Consider the following 8,128-nt stretch of genomic DNA (forward strand, 5'->3'; position numbering starts at 1 on the left):
AAAAAAAAAAAAAGAGTAACACACTGGGACCGAACAGCAAGAGAGAAAGAGCCTAGACTCCTGACTCCTGACATTACAGCTTCATACAGCTGAGCCACCACACCTGCTTGAGAAATAACCACCTTTCTTTCTCTCCAAAATAATGATTTGTGGTCTCCATCATATTCAGATAAATGTACATCCTGGCTATAAATGCACACTATCAGTGCTTTGCATATAGATCTTTGCCCTTCGACTTCTAATTACAGCTTCTAAAAGCAGGGTTGATGATAAGTTGTTTGTCAACCTTATATGTCTTTGTTCTCTTTCTACTAAATATATCCTGATTACCTTCCATGGAGATAGAGATTAGAGGATGTTTCTTATGAGTGGATATATAGTGGCTTGAATAGTGTTCCCCCAAAATCAAGTCCACTCAGAACCTCAGAATGTAACATTATTTGGAGATAGGGTCTTTGCAAATGTCATCAGTTAAAGGTCTCAAAATGAAATCATCCTAGATTTAGAGCAGGTACTAAATCCAAGGACTAATGTCCTTCTTAGAGAAAAAAAGGAGATGCACCCACACAGACACATGGGAAAGAAATGCCATGTGAAGACAGAGGCGAAGACTGGAGGAATGGTGCCACGAGCTAAGGAGCCACCCGAAGCTGGAAGGAGCAAGGCGACCTCCCCTAGATCCTTCAGAGGAAGTGTGGCCTGCCACCACCTTGACTGTGGACTTCTGGCTTCCAAAGCTGTGAAAGAATAAATATTTGATAAATATTTTTTTGTTTGAAGCCACCAAGTTTGGGGTGATTTGTTATGATATACCCAGGAAGCTCAATAGAAGCTACACTAGATTTTCTGAAGGCCCCTTTAGCCCTAGACTTCTAGTTTACCAGAGGGCCCCAGCAAAAAAATAAAAAATAAAAAATAAAAAAGGCACACTCAGAGGATTTAACTGAAGGAAGGTAAGGTAAGAAGTTAAGATTAGGAGAATGAGCAAGGGCCCATGATGCACTGGTGACAACAGAGAAACCACGTCACCCCTAGGACTGGAGACATAGGGAGAATGTGCATTTCTGGAGGAACTGTCAAGGAGATAATATAGCAGTCAGCCTCTGGAGGCACAAAGCAGGATGATAAGGGGCAAAGAATGGATCCGGGCATGGATGCAAACGGACAATAATAAGCAGAGTTTCCATGACTTGATTTGGCAGGATATGCAGCCATTCCAAAGGATCAACCAGATAGTGAACCCCTTAAGGGAGAATATATTTAGTCATCTTTGCAAATCCAGGTTTTACCACGAAGCTTGGCAAACAAGAGACATCATGAATCTGCTTAAACAGATGATCCAACTCTAGTTGTAACACTATTTATGCCAATTATAATTACTTGAAGTCAGAATTTATGTCATCTCAAATTTTGTATACTCAACAATAGGTTATTAGGCACACAGTATATGGAATGTGACTGCCAAATAAATAGATTTATTATACTTGTGAGGAATACTTGATAGTCCCAATGTGTACACCAGGTAAAACTGTTTGAATGCGTGGCTGAATAAATAGAGATTTCCCAGAGTGGTGCTCCAATCCCTGGCAGGTATTAGGAAGATACCAGGGCCAGGATGCCCGTGGCCAATCTGATCTGCCTGAAGAATGCTCTGTATTTTCTTAAAAGAACTGTTTTCAAAGCACAAATATACATTATACATGCACAATTTTTGTGACTCAGACTTTGATTTTTTTCAGCAAAATATAATGAAATGGGCATGAGCCCTCCCAAAGGTGAAATCCCTCATCATGCTATACCTTTCACCTGAAAAACAATTTAGCTCTGTTTTCAAGCAACATCTCCTTCCAGATGATCAGTGAAGCGATATGTGCTCTGCAGGTTTAGATGGAGTGAATATTAATGGAATGTATCACACATAGAATTTGAGTGGAAAATAACATGTGAAGAGAAATTTAGGGGGTAATGAATTAGAAAATTGGTCAAACATTGAAAGGAAGAAACAGCACATCACTCAGTTGGCCAGATTGTTAAAAAACAGAAAACAAAGTCATCAGATGGTTTCAGACTTGTCTCCTTAAGCCCTCATGTTCTAGAGAATGCGGAAACAATGGCAGTATTTGAAAGTAGCTTCTCCTTCCTCCCCAGGGGACTTCATCATAATGAGCCCAAGATAATTAGAGCAGAATGTTTAGCAAAAACCCCTATAGCTCAATAGTACTGAGAAGCTCTGCGGTTGTGAACGAATACTGAATTTGAGGAGGTCTCTCACTGTTTCCTATGATCAGGTCGTTCTCTGAGTTAGCAAACATTTACTGGGTACCCACTTGGATGCTAAGCACTGTGAGAAGTGGAGAGGGTGAAATCAAATGCACAGTTCCTACTATGGAAGATCTCTAGTGTGCAAGAAAGGGATAAATTCGACCATGTATTAAATGCAGTTTACGTGCTGTAACAACATCTTCAGGGTGATATATAAACAGAGAAGCCTAACGCAGCTTCAGGAAACAGATTCCTCACCAAGAAGAGGTGACACTGGAGATGGATGCATAGATTTGTGGAGGTTGAGCAAACTGCTGTGGGAAGGAGGGTACATCTGGTGAGGGAATTAGCAGGAATGAAGAGGAGGTAAGAAGGGGCGTGGTACTTTCAGGTGGTTCCAATAGGCGCTTTAGGCTGTGATGAGGGGCGTGGCCGTGGCGAGGGGCGTGGCCGTGGCGAGGGGCGTGGCCGTGGCGAGGGGGTGTAGCCTTAGTGAAGGCGCAGCTTGGTGAGGGGTTGGGCTGTGATGAGGGAGCCTGGCTGAGGAGAGGGCGTGGCTGGGATAGGGCGTGGCTGGGATAAGAGGCGTGGCCTTAGTTGAGGGTGTGGTTTGAGGGGCGTGGTTGTGGTTGTGATTGGGGGCGTGGCTTGATGGAGGGAGGCTGGATGAGGGGCGTGGTTATAGTGAGTCAGTGCGGCTACTGAGTGGAAAGGGTGTTTCTAGAGGGCGAAACAACCTGAGGCTAACAGTGGAGGGCATCTGAAATGTGTAGCGGAATGTCTGAAATAGGTGAGTCTAACTAAAGAGGGGAAAGCGCTCTGATGGCGTTGGAGTGAACCTGCATGGTCTGTTCGTTGGCCGTTGGCGGAACCTCGCCAGCCACAGTGTAACACATGAATCCAAACAGAAGGATGGGAGGGGAAGGAAAGAAATTGGGAAAGTAGTGAATAATCCAGAAAAGGGATGGAACAGCAGGAACTAAAACAGGAACAGCAGGGATGCAGGCAAGATGACAGACCATCGTGACAGGTGCGACTTCAAAGAGCAGAGTCACCTAACATCATCCAAGCCTGGCCTCCCCCCGCTTCATCCTGGTGAGGACTCACCCAAGTCAGGAGGCCAGGGACCAGGCTCCAGTCTTTCCTTCCTCCCAGGGCCAACATGTGCTCCTTTTTCATTTCTCAAGAGTCTCCTTCTGGAATATTGAGCCCTATTATACCGCCCCTTGCATAAATGATGAATCCTCAAAATTACTCCCATTACATCTCTTGTTTGACTTTATCAAGAATACCTCTCCCTTTGCCTTGTCTTCAACCCGTCTCTCTGGGGTTCCTTTCATTGTGCCCCCAAGGTTGGCATGGAGCACCTTCAGCGCCCTGCGAGCAATCTCAGCATAATGTCCCACATCAGCCCAGTAGACTCCTCGTCAAACAGCAAAGGGGGTGTGTCCTGTTGGAGAAAGCCATCTTAAACCTCGGTCCTGACTTCCAAGGCCTGCAGAAACACCTAGCTCCTGGAGACCTCCCCTCCAATCCACTGTACCCCAAAGTTAGCTCAGGACCTTCATCAATACCCCTCCCACAGCTCCATCTTGGTGAGGACTCACCCAAGTCAGAAGGCCAGGGTCCAAGCTCAAGTCTTTCCTTCCTCTTGCCTCCTGTGTTAGCTTGGTATTAAGTCCTGTCGAAAACTGGAAATTAAGGGAATTGTTTCTTTATTTTTTCTTTAGTTTGTCTGTGAAAGTGTGTTTTCAATATTAACTTCTAGGAGAAGAGGAGCCAGGCATTAGTGTAATTGCGAAATTAATTTAAATTCAAAAGGTCATTCTTTAGCTATAAAACAAGAGATGGAAGTAAAGTGATCTCTAAGATTCTCTTTGGTTTAAATATATTATAATTAATTATCCCTGCATGCAACCATTTCAAAAACATATATATTCAGGTATATTTTTTCTAAAAATACATCTATTCAAGGATTTACACCACAGATGCCTCATTATCCGAATCTCTCCACACTTAAAATTCAATCCCACATTCTGTCATAAAGAAATTATGTTTTGATTAAATTTTCTGAATCCATAAATATATGTTAAAAATACAGAAGAGGATGAGAAATATAAACCTGAACTTTCAAGCTAAAATATGCCAAAATAAAAAGTACGTACCAATGTGAATAAGACAAAGCAAAAATAAACTGACTGAATTAAGACAGATGTATGGGAGTTATTGCATGTATGTAAAATAAAATATGATAATGAAAAGTATTCTGAAAGTTGTTTTTTTTAAACTTAGGTAGAATGAAATCCATAACTTGCACAATGAGTTTTCCATGACTAAATTGTTTTGAGTGGTGACTAATGTAGGACTGAAAAGTTAATCCAAAAGCCTTAAGTTATATTCTACACAATGATTTCTTGGAATGTAACTATTTGCTCATTAGATAATCTCCTTTTCCACAATGATGCTCAAATGCACATAATTTATATTAAAGAAGAGCTATAGTTTTGAAGGCAGAATACAATTGGCGTAAGTTAGATGTGTGTACATGTGATTAAAAATCACTTCATAAATTTCAAGCTCTCCAATATATTAATACATTATACCTCCCGCATGTATTTATTCCCAGGTTGGCTGTAAAACATCAGAAACTGAAAGTGCGGAATCCTGGGACCCCTGAATCAGGGGCCGCTCCTCTGTGAAAATGTGATGCCGATGCCTACACGTACCCCTCAGCATTATTCTGGAGACTAAACAATCTAGAGTGTGCAAAGTTCTCACCACTGACCTGGAACAGAAAATGAATTCAAGCAACTGTAGCTATGACGGGGGAGGTGGTGTCATGGAAGGAGATGAAGACATCCAAGGCAATAACACAGGGAATGGAGCAGGAGTGGTTGAGGAGTAGAGGGTGGAGGCCAGGAGGAGGGGAGGGAGGAGGAGGGAGAAACGGGAGAGGGAGAGAGTTGTATTTCACCTATGGCTACATTAGCCAACTAGCTGTTCCCTAGAGCCATGAATTCCTAGAGGAATTCAGGGTGCAGTGAAAATGACCAAGTTGGTAAGTGAACGGAAAACACTGATATTAATATAAATGAAAAGTGTGACTTGTCAACGAAAAGAATAAAATACTTCATCAAGTGAAATCGTCCCGAGACTAATCGATCAGTTAATCTTTTGAGTCACAAGATAAAACATACACAAGCTATTATATCAGACTCTTTAGAAAGCTAAGCCATAGGTACTTGTTATTAAGACACATGGCTGGTAAAAAGAACAAATAATATATGTGTGCCCTTTGTGTCTTAAAAATAGCTGCAGCCTGAGCAAAGCCCTTGGATGACAGGAAGAAAACGAAGTTACATTTTTCACACCTTCTGATTAACTTTCAATGCCTCTGGAGCACCAATGACTAGAAACTCAGAATGCCACATTTAGCTAAATATTTATAAATAAAAAATCTAATAATTGTTAGAGGACACATATCAAAGCTAGTTATGAAAAGGGTTTCTGTGTTCCTGCTACAGCTTAATGTAGTACATTCACAAAAGGTTAGAAAGTAATAATGAGACCGAATTCTTTTTAAGAGATCATCCCTATAGACAAGGACAGTTACTTGGTTCGGTGCTTGCGTGTGTGTGTGTGTGTGTGAGTGCGTGCGGTGTGTATGTGAGTGGTGTGTGAGTGTGTGATATGTGTGGTTTGTGAGGGTATGTGAGGGGGTGTAGGGGTGTGAGTGTGTGTAACTTCAATGTCACAATATTAAGCCTCAGATTCTTTGGAGTCAAACCCTGTCATTTACTCACTGGGGACCTCTGTAAATCAACCCCTTTGAACTCCAATTACTTTTAGTAAGATTGGGATACCAATAAGATCTACCTCACAAAAATTTTATATGTGTCTGCCATATATGAAGCATCTCATAAATGATAATATTATTATTTGTACACATGCATTTAATAAAGACACACTCTTAACTCATTCTTATATCATAAATGTTCAACTCAACAGAAGAAAATACGTAAAAAGAATAAACAGCACACACACACATACTTAAAATATACAAACATAAGTACATATTTAATACATTATACTTCTATACACTGTAAATATATATGCATACAGTAAATATCCTTGGGATTATAGATAATCGCTGCAATCCACAAATCGCCTCCAAATCACAGAGCACACCCAACGATGTCATACACTTGACGACAGAGCTGTGTTCCCGTTCTCTGATGCATGTTATGGAACAGGTTGCCACGCACAAGAACACATGCAAAACCCCACTACCTGCACAATGAATCAAGAGCTCATCTTTCTCTCTTACCACATGGAGAACAAGGCATGCACTACGGACATCCTTATGTGTAGGACGGGACCTCACAGGGCTTCAGGTGACAGGCCCACGTCTTCAGCACCTGCCTGGATGATGGTATCCTAAGGCTCTGGTGTGGGGTGTGCAGGAAGGGTCTGGTCCAGCCCCCACCTCTCTCACTGCCCAAGTTGCTAAAAGCATCAGTGTGAGATACTGACATTTCCCTCTCTTGGTTTCTAATACAGTTCTACTGGCCCACACTGCTGCTAATCTCTTGGACCCAATCTTGAATTGGGATCTGAACTTTTCGTGTGTGTGTGTGTGTGTGTGCGCGCGCGCGCGCGCGTGTGTGTGTTTTAAGTGTGTTTTAAGCAACTGAGTATTAGAGACAAGGGCATAACTTCCTCATTGTCTGTCATATTATTGCCAGAATTTCTGATGGAATTGGACAGTGTTAATATCACGTGGCTGTTGGCATGCATTTACATTTAAGAAGGTCATACCAAAGTACGGTACATCTAATTATAGAAACAGATCCTCAGAAACCTTCATTTCTTTCCAAATTTCACATTGAAAAATGTATTAAGGAAGGGTTGCTTATTCCAATTAAGTACATATTGCAGATGGAATAACTAATGAGCAGAGTATCTGTGCGTATATCTATAGGTCTTCATGAATACCCATCTTTATTTTCTATCTATCCATTTGTCTTCATAATAAAACTGCTTCTTTGGCCATTCTCAGCATATTGTTTTGTGTGAGAAAAACACAAACCCAAGTCTAAAAAGTTTAGAAAACAAATTTAACTTGTTAAATTAGGTTTTCAACAAAATGCTAAGCAAGTTTCTGCATTCATCAAAACCGAGCCTCTGAGATCAAACTATCCAGGGTCTTCCACCTGATCTGTCACCTGAGCACCTAAACTCCCCATGCAGTGGCTTCTTGACTATAAAACTGGGATAACAAAGGTTATCACTCACTGTGTTAAGTGGGTGAGTTTAAAACTGCCTGGGCACATCAGTTGTGCTGGGAACAGACTACACTTTGATCAAAATGCATGGAACTGAGCACATAAAGCCATGGCTTTACTGCACATAAATTATACCTTAGTAACCCTGACTTTGAGACTGTTCCTGACACACTGTAATAACTATGTATATTCAATTACTATCATCATCCTTACACAATTCAGGAAAGGCTCCTGCTATGGACTGAATTTTTGTGTCCCCTAAATTTGCATGTTAAAACCTAACCTCCAAGGTGATCTTTTTAGGAGGTGGGGTTTTAGGGAGGTGATTAGGATTAGATGGGGTCAACTGGAGCCTCTGTGATTAGGATTGGTATCCTTATAAGTGTCTGGAGAGTCTCCCTAACCCCTCCCTCCTTCTCCTGCCTCCGCTCTCCCCTACTTCCTTCTTACCCCCTCCCCCTTCCCTTCCCTCCCTTTCCCTTTTCTCCCACCTCTTCTCCCCTCCCCCACCCCTTCCCAGTCTCCTCCCCTCCCCTTCCCAGGCCCCTCTCCCTCCCCATCCCCCTCTCTCTGGCTCCTCC

Source organism: Crocuta crocuta, unplaced genomic scaffold (genome assembly GCF_008692635.1).
Source record: "Crocuta crocuta isolate KB4526 unplaced genomic scaffold, BGI_CrCroc_1.0 scaffold101, whole genome shotgun sequence".
Taxonomy (NCBI): domain Eukaryota; kingdom Metazoa; phylum Chordata; class Mammalia; order Carnivora; family Hyaenidae; genus Crocuta; species Crocuta crocuta.